The 14,553-nt window shown below is 44.7% G+C and overlaps 1 protein-coding gene across 2 annotated transcripts in view; it reads left to right on the forward strand.

Moving 5' to 3' along the window:
- Positions 1-929: 929 nt before the first annotated feature.
- Positions 930-14,553, forward strand: part of RTTN (rotatin) — a 259,753-nt gene continuing 246,129 nt past the window's right edge. Inside the window, exon 1 of one of the 2 annotated variants that reach the window (XR_008844181.1) lies at positions 930-1,133. The gene's annotated coding sequence lies outside the window, so the exon portion shown is untranslated. The remainder of the gene's footprint in view (positions 1,134-14,553) is intronic. The other variant, XM_056521457.1, reaches the window with a different exon arrangement.

Genomic DNA, 14,553 nt, shown 5'->3' on the forward strand with positions numbered 1-14,553 from the left:
AGTATATACAGTACCAGTCATATAGAGAGGTGTATGCACAGTATATACAGTACCAGTCACACAGGGAGGTGAATGCACAGTATATACAGTACCAGTCACACAGGGAGGTGTATGTACAGTTTATACAGTACCAGTCATATAGAGAGGTGTATGCACAGTATATACAGTACCAGTCACACAGGGAGGTGTATGCACAGTATATACAGTACCAGTCACACAGGGAGGTGTATGTACAGTATATACAGTACCAGTCATATAGAGAGGTGTATGCACAGTATATACAGTACCAGTCACACAGGGAGGTGTATGTACAGTATATACAGTACCAGTCATATAGAGAGGTGTATGCACAGTATATACAGTACCAGTCACACAGGGAGGTGTATGCACAGTATATACAGTACCAGTCACACAGGGAGGTGTATGTACAGTATATACAGTACCAGTCATATAGAGAGGTGTATGCACAGTATATACAGTACCAGTCACACAGGGAGGTGTATGTACAGTATATACAGTACCAGTCATATAGAGAGGTGTATGCACAGTATATACAGTACCAGTCACACAGGGAGGTGTATGTACAGTATATATACAGTACCAGTCATATAGAGAGGTGTATGCACAGTATATACAGTACCAGTCACACAGGGAGGTGTATGTACAGTTTATACAGTACCAGTCATATAGAGAGGTGTATGCACAGTATATACAGTACCAGTCACACAGGAGGCGTATGCACAGTATATACAGTATCAGCCGCTGTACAGTATACAGAGCACGCGCCTCACTGTGAACTTCACTTACAAATCTCCCTCCTTTCTTCCCTCCACAGCTCTGTGTAAACAGTGACACACGCGCAGGCAGCCGCTCCCAGCCAATCACAGCGCCTCTCTCCTGGGCGCCTCGTGTGGCAGCAGCTGTATCCGGCCCGCTGATTGGTTTCTTAGACGAGATATACTGATTAGCTGTGAAAGAGCGTGTGGGCGGGGCCGGGAAGTGTAGTGTTTTCAGGTGATAAGAAGCTTCCTGTACACAGCGAGCGTCCGTTACACTGGGTCAGTGACTGCCAGTACATGTGTCATTGTCCTGAGCGTGCCCTGACTGCTGGCACTGAGGTGTTCCTGCATGAGGTGGGTCACTCTTTGTTCGCATCAGACTATAAGCTAATGTAGAACCTGTAGCTGTTCATGTACTACAAGTCCCAGCATGCCTTCTTACAGAAGATGAATGAATACTTTGGAGGAGGGGATAATATATATATATATATATATATATATATATATATATATATATATATATATTGACTGCAATAGGAATTGCCTGGCATTTAACTATAGGTGACCAGTCACTGTCCATAATGCTGTCTTTTCTTCATCTTTATGCTCTGTTCTTGTGTAATTCTCTATTATATAAATCAGTGTCTGCAAACTAGGGAGCCTCCAGCTGTTGCAAAACTACAACTCCCAGCATGCCCAGACAGCCGCCGAAGGCTGTCTGGGCATGCTGGGAGTTGTAGTTTTGCAACAGCTGGAGGCACCCTGGTTGGCAAACAAGGCTATAAATACACTGCAGAATAGGCATCAGAAGTGCCCTCAGGTTTCAGTTGCGTACATTGTTGCAGATTCGGACCTGCATCATTACTCTACGCCTTGCCTGCCCAAAATATATTTAGCATTGAATATGTGATGTCACTGATCCGCGTGTGTGATGGTAGGGTCACACGCGCCATGTTGGTTTTGCGACATATTGACAACTGAGCAGCAAAATACGGCACCTGTGACCCTCCCCTGACGGTGTGATCTACAGCGCACGTTATTGTTCAGAGCACAAATTCGCATACGGCACAAGTTTTTTTTTTTTTTTTGGTGCGCAAAATGTGCGCCAAGCATGCTGCGAGATAATGACCTTGTGCTATATGTTCTGTTCCCTATTGTGCTTTCATAAGGTCAGGGACGTTCTATTGCCCACAGTGTAGACTACGGAAACTACATATGGAAATATTCCGGCTGAAGATTCCGAAGCGGCCGGTGCTGACTGGTTGCTAGTACCGCCAAAAGAATGACAGAGTACGATCTTTTGGCGGATACAATTCCATGGAGAAATGTTTTTCTGCTGAAATTCTGTGGTGTGGGTAATGCAGCAGAATCTCATTGCCAGGAATAGGACTCTGCTGCACCACGATTTTTGAGTGGAATTTCAAAGCGGTATTCTGATCGGAAATTCTTTAGTGTGAACCTGGCCTAAAAAGATACGTGAGCCATATTTGGCGGCAAGTGTAATGGCATGCTTTACCATAGGCCAGTGTTTCCCAACTAGGGTGCCACTAGCTGTTGCAAAATTACAACTCCCAACATGCCCAGACAGCGAAAGGCTCCCTGCTTGGGGAAACTCTGCCATAGGCCAACGTTACATACAGTAAGGCTATTTTCACACTATGAGTATTCATCTGTTATTAAACATCAGTTTTCTGTGTAAAAACTGATGTATAATAATGGATGAAATAACAGGAGCTAATGGCTGAATAACGTCCGTTGAAATAACGGGCATATACATTAGGGATCGACCGATATTGATTTTTTAGGGCCGATACCGATAATCTGTTGAGGTTAAGGCCGATAATTTAAACCGATATTCCGGTATAAATTATCGGCTATTTCTCCCTTTTTTTTTGTGGGGGACCCAGCAGTTGGACTCCCACCAAAATAAAATGGGCTGCATGGTGAAATCTCCTTGGTTCAAGTGGCTTTTCAGCTGTTGCAAAGGAACAACTCCCATCATCCATGGAAAGCTTCAGGGAGTTGTAGTTTTGTCACAGCTTGAGAGCCACTTATTGGGGTATAGTTTCACTGCAGGACTTTCAAGTGACTACAGCTCAGATGAGAAACAGGCAGACTATACAATGGTTTGACTCACAGGAGACGTCTTCTCTGCTGTATTTTCTTTTTTTCTTCATCTGGTCCAGACGCCAGGTCTTCTTCCATCTTCTCTGCAGAGTTAACGCTTGGACATCATTGGTTCCTCATTTTGTCAGCAGATCCTCATTGTCTGTATGTAGACAATAATCATTGTAATCCTGCCAGATACTATGGGGGAGATTCATCAAAATCTGTCCAGAGGAAAAGTTGCTGAGTTGCCCATAGCAACCAATCAGATCACTTCTTTCATTTTTAACAAGGCCTCTGCAAAGTGAAAGAAGCGATCTGATTGGTTGCTACGGGCAACTCAGCAACTTTTCCTCTGGACAGGTTTTGATAAATCTCCCCCTATGCCCTTAAATATAACCCTGCCAGACATCATGCCATACATTTTCATCTGTTTGGCAGAATCCCACCCTTGTAGTGACCTCCCCCGGACCCCTAAGTCCCCCCCACCAGACTCACCTTTGTCCTCGTCTTTCAGACCTCTAAGGGCTTGCCCACACTGCGGACATTCAGTCGGCAGAATTCTGCCTGCAGCAGGCGCCACCTAAGTCCCCAGTGATAGGACCACGCTGACAGCAATGCAGTGTGGCAGAATACTACCCAAAGAATAAACATGTTCATTCTTTGGGAAGACGTCCATTGCGCCAGCATAATTCCACTGTGGCAATTCCACAGTATACACAGAGCAGCAGAATCCCATTTTAAACAATAGGACTCTGCTGCTAGTGGATTTCCACAGTGAAATTATGCCAGCCGAATGTCCGCAGTGTGGATGAGCGCTTATTCCCCCCAGGCCTCTTAGTTCTCCTCCAGATCCCCCTTTTCCCCTTGTTCGGAACCCTTAGTCCAGTGGTGTCCAAACTGTGGCCCTCCAGATGTTGCAAAACTACAATTCCCAGCATGCCGGTTCCATTGGCTGTCCGGGCATGCTGGTAGTTGTAGTTTTGCAACATCTGGAGGGCCACAGTTTGGACCCCACTGCCTTAGTCACTCTCAGACCCTCTGTTATCCTCCTCCAGCCACTAAGTCCCCCCCCAGATCCCCTTGTCTCCTTCTCCACCACACTTTTCTGCCCTCCTCCCTGACTCCTCTATAATTATTAAAACTTCTTCTCTGCCATCAAACACACACACACCACACACACACCTCTTTGATGCTTTATTATCTTCTAACCCCCCCCCCCCCCCCTGTGATTTTCTACACTCCAATTACAGCCCCCTCCCTCATTCCATACTGCTCTTTCTCTCTCCCATCCTCCTTTTCACCCACCTTGTGGGGAGGACAGCTGAAGCGGCTCTGTGGCGGCGGGATGTCCTCCTTCTCCTCCTCCAGCCAGGGTACGGACCGTGACGTTAGGCTCGTGCCTGCGTGGTGTGCTGCGTCCCTGCCTGTTAACTCATCGCTGTTGTAATAAAGAAAACTGTGTCCCTGTAGCAGAATGTGACTCTCCTCCACAGGGACACAGTTTCCTTTATAACACCGGCCCGGAGCGAGGTCCCCTTCAGTGCTGAAGGGGAGGAGAGCGGCGAGGTCCGCATATGCTTTATTACAAGAAAAAGTGCAAGGGCAGATGAACGGCCCCTGTAAATATGCCACTACCGCCTCCTTTGCTGATATATGGGGCTCAGGCCCCAGATAATTTGACCTAGGGATGCCCCTGCCGTGGATGGCAGCGTGAGAAAGGTTAGGGAGCGGGACAGCTGACAGCTCCTGCTCCACCGTGCTGTCAGCTGTCAGGCAATTGCTCCGCATGGCAAAACAAGGTGTGCGCACGAATCGCGGGACTTCAGTTCAGGGCCGGGACTGAAGTCCCGCGATTCGTGCGCACGCCTTGTTTTGCGCATTATCGGAACGTTAGAAGCCGATACCGATAACGGGAAAAAACGTGAATATCGGCCGATAATATCGGCCGTGCCGATAATCGGTCGATCCCTAATATTCATCCATTAACACCAGTTATAACATCCGTCATGTACGGCAGTTTTAACACCTCATCCTACAGACTCGCAGCCGGGACTACTACTACTCCCATCATGGAACAGACTTGTGTCCATGAGGGGAGTAGTAGTTCCCCGGCTGCGGGAGTCTGCCGGTTGCTGGGGAGGCTACATTAGTGTTTGTACTACAACCCCCCCGCCCCCCTCATGGAACAGACTCTGTTCCATGATGGGGGTTGTAGTACAGAGGCTGAGAAAACTCTTGCACCGGGTCTCACTTCTGATTCAGTTATTCAGTCTCACTTCAGTTATTAACCCCTTAAGGACCATGGACATAAGCGTACGTCTAAGCTCCCTGATAGTTAAGGACCCCCCCCCCCCCTTGTTGGCGATCACAGCAAATCGCTGGTGAATTCACACTGGCGATTTGCGCAATTACGGGTCTATGGTGGCCCGGAATATAAGGGGGGTTGGGGTTGTCAAAGACACCCATGATCCCCCTGAAGGGATAGGAGTGAGGTGGCAGGGGTGGGGGTGCCACCCCGCCTATCCCTGCTATTGGTCGTCTATAAGCGACGACCAATAGCAGATCGGAGGTGGGGGGGGGGGGGGGTTAACTTTCGGTTTCCCCGTTCTGCCCACCCACAATAAGCGGGGCAGGACGGGGAAACAGACGGGGACCGGCCCCAGAGTCCACTTACCGCGGCGGAGGCAACGATCAGCGGCGGGGATCGCTGGCAGCAGAGGACGGCGATGCGGCTCCCGGGATCCACTATACAGTGGTCTCTAAACTGTAGCCCTCCAGATGTTGCAAAACTACAACTCCCATCATGCCCAGACAGAAGAATAGAATACCTCTATGCAATCCCTAATTTAGTCCTCAAATGCGCATGGTGCTCTCTCACTTCGGAGCCCTGTCGTATTTCAAGGAAACAGTTTAGGGCTGCATATGGGGTATTTCCGTACTCGGGAGAAATTGCACTACAAATTTTGGGGGGCTTTCTCCTTTTACCCCTTCCGGAAAAACCCCATATGTGGGTGTAAAATGCTCTGCGGGCACACAACAAGGCTCAGGAGTGAGAGTGCACTATGTACATTTTGAAGCCTAAATTGGTGATTTGCACAGGGGTGGCTGATTTTACAGCGGTTCTGACATAAACGCAAAAAAATAAATACCCACATGTGAGCGCATTTTGAAAACTACACCCCTCAAGGAACGTGACAAGGGGTATAGTGAGCTTTAACACCCCACAGGTGTTTGATGAATTTTCGTTAAAGTTGGATGGGAAAATGAAAAAAAAAATGTTCACTAAAAGGCTGGTGTTACCCTAAAGTTTTCATTTTCACAAGAGAAAATAGGAAGAAAGCCCCCCAAAATTTGTAACCCCATTTCTTCTGAGTAAGAACATACCCCATATATGGATGTAAAGTGCTCTGCGGGCGAACTACAATGCTCTGAAGAGAAGGAGCTCCATTCTCCGGAATTGAAATCCACATGTGTTGACAAAGCCCCCCATAGTGCCAGAACAATGGACCCTCCCCACTTGTGACCCCATTTTGGAAACTACACCCCTCACGGAATGTAATAAGGGGTACAGGGAGCATTTATGCCCCACAGGTGACTGACAGATTTTTGAAACAGTGGTCCGTGAAAATGAAAAATGTAATTTTTTTCATTTGCTCAGCCCACTGTTCCAAAGATCTATCAAACGCCAGTGGGGTGTAAATGCTCACTGCACCCCTCATTACATTCTGTGAGGGGTGTAGTTTACAAAATGGGGTCACATGTGGGGGGGTCCACTGTTCTGGCACCACAGGGGGGCTTTGTGAACGCACATGGCACCTGGCACCTTCCATTCCATACAAATTCTCTTTCCAAACTCTCGATGGAGCTCCTTCTCTTCTGAGCACTGTAGTGCGTCGGCAGTGCACTTGACGTCCACACATGGGGTATTTCCATACTCAGAAGAAATAGGGTTTCACATTTTGAAGGTTTTTTTCTCCTATTACCCCTTGAAAAAATTTAAAATTTGGGGGGAAAAATAGCACTTTAGTGAAATTTTTTTTTTTTCCATTTACACATCCAACTTTAACAAAAAGTCGTCAAACACCTTGTTACATTCCCTGAGGGGTGTAGTTTCCAAAATAGTAGGCCATGTGGGTTTTTTATATTTTTTTTGCTGTTGTGACATGCCCCCCCAAAAACCATTTCAGCAAAATTTACTTTCCAAAAGCCAAATGTGACGCCTTCTCTTCTGAGCATTGTAGTTTGCCCTCAGTGCATTTTACGTATTAACATGGGGTATTTCCATACTCTGAAGTGATGGGGTTACAAATGTTGGGGGGCATTTTCTCCCATTACCCTTTGTAAAATTGTTAAATTTGGGGGGGAAAACTGCACTTTAGTGAAAGTATTTTTTTTTATTCATTTACATATCCTACTTTAACGAAAAGTTGTCAAACACCTGTGGGGTGTTAAGGCTCACTGGACCCCTTGTCACGTGCCTTGAGGGGTGTAGTTACCAAAATGGTATGCCATGTGTTTTTTTTTTTTTTCGTTTTTTTTTTTTTCGTTTTTTTTTTGCTGTTCTGGCACCATAGGGGCTTCCTAAATGTGAGATGCCCCCCAAAAACCATTTCAGAAAAACTCACTCTCCAAAATCCTATTGTCTCTCCTTCCCTTCTGTGCCCTCTAATGCGCCCGCCTAACACTTGACATACACATATGAGATATTTCCTTACTTGAGAAAAATTGGGTTACAAATTTTGAGGGGATTTTTCTCCTTTTACCCCTCGTAAAAATTCAAAAACTGGGTCTACAAGAACATGCGAGTGTAAAAAATGAAGATTTTTAATTTTCTCCTTCACTTTGCTGCTATTCCCGTGAAACACCTAAAGGGTTAACAAACTTACTGAATGTCAGTTTGAATACTTTGAGGGGTGCAGTTTTTATAATGGGTCATTTATGGGTTATTTCTAATGCACTTCAAACCTTAACTGGTCCATGAAAAATTCAGATTTTGAAAATTTTGTGAAAAATTGGAAAATTGCTGCGGAAATTTGAAGCCCTCTTATGTCTTCCAAAAGTAAAATCATGTCAACTTTATGATTCCAACATAAAGTAGACATATTGTATATGTGAATCAATATATCATTTATTTGGAATGTCTTTTTTCCTTACAAGCAGAGAGCTTCAAAGTTAGAAAAATGCAACATTTTAAATTTTTTCATCAAATTTTGGAATTTTTCACCAAGAAATGTTGAACAGACGGCCGTGTGAACGCATCCTTAGTCGGCGGTCATACAACAATATACACTAGCTACATTTGAACTCATCAGACATATTTCATTTCCCTAATGACCTGCACTCTCCCTGTTCTGCTGAAAATGTTCCAAACACACTGCAGCCAACACATCAGGCAGTATTATGTGTGTAATTTTACTGCTGTTTTCTGAAAATGTGGTAAAAATTGTGCGATTTTAGTGCAATTTGCATTGTGATTGTGTGATGATTGCACAACTTTGGAAAATAGCTGTAAAATAGTGGTGGTCCAATTTTCAGCAGGAGATTTACCTGGAAAATATGCAGAGAGCTCAGAGCTCGAGTAGTTTACTACATCCAGTGCACTGGCAGTGGCTACAGGGGCAGCTTCACTAAGATGCATGCACCTCCTAATTTGCCAAATCCAAAGGCAACAGGATTTTCCTGACTTGTTGGCATTTCAATTGCCGGTCTTAGGGTCCATGAACAGCAGGAGCCAAATCTGTCCTGTCTGGGCTGAAAGAGTTTACAGTGGTTTTTGGTCCAGGACAAAAGCTAGATACGGTTAGAAAATGACCAGACTGGATTTACTAGCTGACTCCATTCAGCCCATTGAATAAAATGAGGTACGTCTCAGTTTGGGCAGGGATATGACACAAGGCTGTTTTGAAATTTTCCCACTGGATCCAGCCCCAGAGGCACAAAATATAGTGTGAATGCACTCTTAATACATTTTCCTGAACAATGTAAGGAATCCGGCACTGCTTGATAAGTGCTAGTTCACACCAGGTCTGGCACCAGAATCTGCACTTGACCTACACCGATAAGCCAACTATGGTGGTGCTCAACTGATCATAGTAAAAACGCAGCTGAACATGCATAGAATGAAAGTGGATCCAAGCAAAGAATGTGCAGGGAGGCACTCGTGGATACAACAGCATTTATTCAGGTAAGGTCACAGGATACAAGAAAGGCCAATGGGCCGTTTCCCGCACACATGACCTTAATCATGACCTGTGTCATTATGTCTGTGTCACAGGTCATGATTAAGCGCATGTGTGCGTGAAACTGCACATTCTTTCCTTGGATTTACTGGGCCTTTGTTTCCGTGGGTTTGAGCACCGTGAGGAGGACAGCTTAGCCTGGGCTATGCGTGTTGGATGCAGTTCACACTACCTGTAGTAATTGTTATGCGGCAGTGCCGACACACTTTAAGCATTAGCATGAAAGTGGCACTCACCCTGAAAAAGCATCTTTATTGCACGAAACGGCTGCCCTGAACGCCCCTGCCATCCATACCATCCCTTGCTTTGCCATGTTGTCATGCACTGTTTGTGAATAATAAAGATGAATACTGCCATCTCGGGGTGAGTGCCACTTTTTCTATATATGGTAATTTTAATACATGTTCCTCCTTAGAAATTTGCACTGCTGTTTGCCTTATGTATTTATTCATTCATTCATGATCTCATTCATTTTAAGGAAAGAAAAAAACAAAAACTAAAAATGTTAATTAAAGGGGTACTCCGGTGAAATTTTTTATTTTTATTTTTTAAATCAACTGGTGCCAGAAAGTTAAACAGACTTGTAAATTACTTCTATTAAAATCCTCATCCTTCCAGTACTTATTAGCTGCTGAATACTACAGAAGAAATTTTCTTTTTGGAACACAGAGATCTCTGCTGACATCACGAGCACAGTGCTCTCTGCTGACATCTCTGTCCATTTTTTTAAAACTGTCCCGAGTAGGAGAAAATCCCCATAGCAAACATATGCTGCTTTGGTCAGTTCCTAAAATGGACAGAGATGTCAGCAGAGGGCACTGTGCTCGTGATTCAGCAGGCAGCAATGTGTTCCAAGAAGAAAATAATTTACTCTGTAGTATTCAGCAGCTAATAAGTACTGGAAGGATTAAGATATTTCAATCGAAGTAATTTACAAATCTGTTTAACTTTCTGGCATCAGTTGATTAAAAAAAAATGTTTTTTAACTCTTGAACATTCTACTAGAGTTAAAAGTATAGTAAAATTCATTTAGTCGGGCTTCAAGGGGTTCTAATATGTCTCAAAATCAAGAACATATCTCCCTACTCTCCCCTATAAACAAACATACATACAATCATGTAGAGCTGGGTGGTATGAGCAAAAACGTGTATCACAGTATTTTTGTAAGTGATGGCGGTTCCACAGTATTTAACGGTATCTCCCCCCGCCCCCCCCCCCGTCTGTCCCCACATCATGTCACCGCAAGCGCTCCTCTGCTCATCCTCCTATGAGTTGCAGGCTGCCGGCGCTAGAAATCTGTACTGTACTACAAATAACATTTCCCGGGCTCTGGTACCGTCTTCACTGTACTGAGGTCCTCTTACTATTTCCTTGGGACAGGAACCTAGAGAGATGGAGGAAGGCGCCTCATGTGCGGGATCAGTAGATCTTGCAGGTGGGGGTAGGGGACGGTAATTCCCAAGCCGCTTACCAAAGTTGGTTGTGCGCCCACACACAACAAGGTTAAGAGCAGAAGAGATAGAAGGTCCACTGCAGCCCTCCTGGGTAAGAGTAAAATCAAAACCGAATGACCAGGGAGTCAGGAGTTTGTCTGGCGCAGAGAGGAACCATCAGGCAGCCAAGTAAAATCAATGGATTTATTGATAAAATCCATTGATTTTACTTGGCTGCCTGATGGTTCCTCTCTGCGCCAGACAAACTCCTGACTCCCTGGTCATTCGGTTTTGATTTTTGGGACAGGAACGTCACAGAGCCGCCAGCCTATCATCGTCCGTGGCGGGACAGCGGCCGGTGATAGGCTGAGTGCACTGTCATGTATGAAGCCGGCCTGCTCCTTACATGACAGTGGGCTCAGCCTATCATTGGCCGAGGCGGGACAACGCTGTGGCCGGTGATAGACTGATGGCTCTGTGACGTTGCCATCCCCAGGACAGCAGCGGAGGGACCGTGAGGCTGGGAACGTCAGAAGGTGAGTTAAACTTTTTTTGCAGCACGGGCAATGTTATTTGTAGTACAGTACAGATTTCTAGCGCCAGCGGCCCGCAACTCATAGGAGGATGAGCAGAGGAGTGCTTGCGGGTGACATGATGTGGGGACAGTGCAGCTGATAATTCATTGGGGGGGGGGGCGCGGAAGAAAAGCAGAACGCTCGCTGGTCACATATTATTAGTTCCCCGCGCCACGGTGGATAATTCACTCATTCAAGGGGAGGGGGGGAGGGGCCCAATCGGTATTGCGGTATGGGCAAAGTTCAGGAACAAAAATTTTGGTATTCAGTATGAACCGGTATACCACCCAGCACTACAATCATGGCTGTAAATGTTGGCACCCCTGAAATTTTTCTAGAAATGGAAGTATTTCTCACAGAAAAAAGGATTGCAGTAACACATGCTATACACATGCTTATTCCCTATGTGTGTAAAAAGAAAATTTTGAAAAAAACAAAATTGGACATAATGTTACACCAAACTCCAAAAATGGGCTGGACAAAATTGTCACCCTTTCAAAATTGTGAAAAAATAAGATTGTTTGAAGCATGTGATGCTCCTTTAAACTCACCTGGGGCAAGTAACAGGTGTTGGCAATATAAAAATCACACCAGAAAGCATATACAAAGGTGTGAAGTTCAATTAGTCTTTGCATTGTGTGTCAGTGTGTGCCACACTAAGCATGGACAACAGAAAGAGAAGAGAACTGTGAGGACTTGAGAACCAAAATTGTGGAAAAAATATCAACAATCTCAAGGTTACAAGTCCATCTCCAGAGATTTAGATTTGCCTTTGTCCACAGTGCACAACATTATCAAGAGGTTTGCAACCCATGGCACTGTAGCGAATCTCCCTGGGAGTGGACGGAAGAGAAAAATTTAAAAGGTGTCAACCCAGGATAGTCTGGATGGTGGATAAGCAGCCCCAAACAAGTTCCAAAGATATTCAAGCTGTCCTGCAGGCTCAGGAAACATCAATGTCAGCGCAAACTATCCGTTGACATTCCAATAAAATGAAACGCTATGGCAGGTGACCCAGGAGGACCCCACTGCCAAAGTGAACTTGAGTAAGCCAAAATTCTTCTGGGAAAACGTCTTGTGGACAGATGTGACGAAGATAGAACTTTTTGGTAAAGCACATCATTTTACTGTTTATCGAAAACGGAATGAGGCCTACAAAGAAAAGAACACAGTACCTACAGTGAAATATGGTGGTGGTTCAATGATGTTTTGCGGTTGTTATGCTGCCTCTGGCACTGGGTGCCTTGAATGTGTGCAAGGGATCATGAAATCTGAGGATTACCAACGGATTTTGGGTCGCACTGTACAGTCCAGTGTCAGAAAGCTGGGCTTGCGTCCAAGATCTTGGGTCTTCTAGCAGGACAATGTGTGTGTGTGTGAGCTTACACAACCGCTCATGGTAAGGGCATTATCTATTTTACCTCTGTATCCCCTACCTTGCGGTATTACGCTATGGAGTGCTCTTTTCTTCTTTTTTTTTTTCTAGCAGGACAATGACCCCAAACATATGTCAAAAAGCACCCAGAAATGGATGGCAACAAAGCACTGGAGAGTTCCGAAGTGGCCAGCAATGAGTCCAGATCTAAATCCCATTGAACACATGTGGAGAGATCTTAAAATTGCTGTTGCAAAAAGGCGCCCTTCCAATAAGAGACCTGGAGCAGTTTGCAAAGGAAGAGTGGTTCAACATTCCGGCTGAGAGGTGTAAGAAGCTTATTGATGGTTACAGGAAGCGAATGATTTCAGTTATTTTTTTTCCAAAGTGCGTGCAACCAAATATTAAGTTAAGGGTGCCAATAATTTTGGAGTTTGGTGTGACATTATATCCAAATTGCTTTTTTCCTCCCTTTTTTGATTTAGTTCCAATACACAAAGGGAATAAATGTGTGTGTGTATAGCAAAACATGTGTTACTGCAATCCTTTTCTGTGAGAAATACTTCATTTTCTTGAAAAAATTCAGGGGTGCCAACATTTACAGCCATGGCTGTATATGAATCAGGAATTCTATAGGTAACCCTAAAGTGTGACAAGACAAATACAGAATATAGCCATGTTATACAATGTCAGTAAAGTGTGACTGATATAATTCTCGACTTCTGTAAGTATAAGCAATTTTGACTCCAGGTTCTCTGTCTGACCAAGAACGTCTGTCTATAGAAGCAGCAATATTTGGCCGTGTTTAACATATATGCTAATAATTACAAATAGGGATGATGTTGCTGAGCAATCTGAGGAGCTGTATATACATTACTAAAATATTTTTTCAGTCTTGAATATAGACTGACTATAATACTACCACTCAATTCCTTATAGCTTATTGGGGAAGAATTATCAAAACCTGTACAGAGAAAAAATTGAGAAGTATACTGCTTTTATTAAAAAAAAGTTATATATTGACATACAGTTCTGGGCGCCGGGCAGGTGAAATAGTCAAGCATTGAGCCCTGCTTCGGGAAAGCAGCGTTAAATGCCGGAAGAATTCACATGTGACAGGGAAAGACTGTCTTGCCCCGTCACTAAACTGCTATACACTGCATTTGTATGCTGTAGCCTATGTCAGAGTTGCACGCGTAACCTCAATGCAAGTGCCACACAGGACGACGGGACGATGATGTCCTGTGTGGCGCAATCGATGACGTCACTCACTGCACGCACCTCTGCCAGGAAGTCCCCACAGCGAACAGGAAGATGTAAGTAGCAGTGAGTTACTTACTCAAACTTGGCTACTTACTATATAAGGGAAGACCTGCCTACCACTATGGGCTAACCTATCTACTTAGGGCTCCCATTTAAACAATTGTACCCCCTAAGTTTCAACCAGGGTGTCTACCTGCCAGGGTCATATCAATCTGGGGGCCTACCAATTGGTGGGGGGGGGGGGGGGGCATATCTAACTGGGGCATTATTTACTTACAAGGGGAGCCCTACCTGCCTACCTACCTGATATGGGGTCGTACCTATCTTTTAAAGGGACATACCTTAAAAAGGGGGGGGGGGGGGCTACCTACTTAATGGGGCGGACTTGCTTATCAGGGGCCCTATCCACCTAATGGGGTGACATACTGGTTTGCCTATTAAGTTTCTATTAATAAAGACCTTATTTACAGACTATATTGGCTGAAATTATTTTATGTACCAGGACAAATGGATTGTCATGAGGGACAAGTAGATTGTGCTCCGTTTTTGTCCCTTAAACAAGTTAGTTTAAAAGAAAAATTCCACACCCCTGAAGCACTCTGGTTGCTATGGGCAACTGGTCAACTTTCCCTTTGCACCTGTTTTAATAAATCTCACCCATTGAGAATTAAGTTATAAAGACCACATTGGATTTTAACTGTACTGTTGGGCTACCCCTTTACACATTGGCCGAAATTTATCAAAATCTGTGCAGAAAAAAAATCAACCAGTTGCTTCTTT

This window comes from Hyla sarda, chromosome 5, assembly GCF_029499605.1.
Source record: "Hyla sarda isolate aHylSar1 chromosome 5, aHylSar1.hap1, whole genome shotgun sequence".
NCBI lineage: Eukaryota > Metazoa > Chordata > Amphibia > Anura > Hylidae > Hyla > Hyla sarda.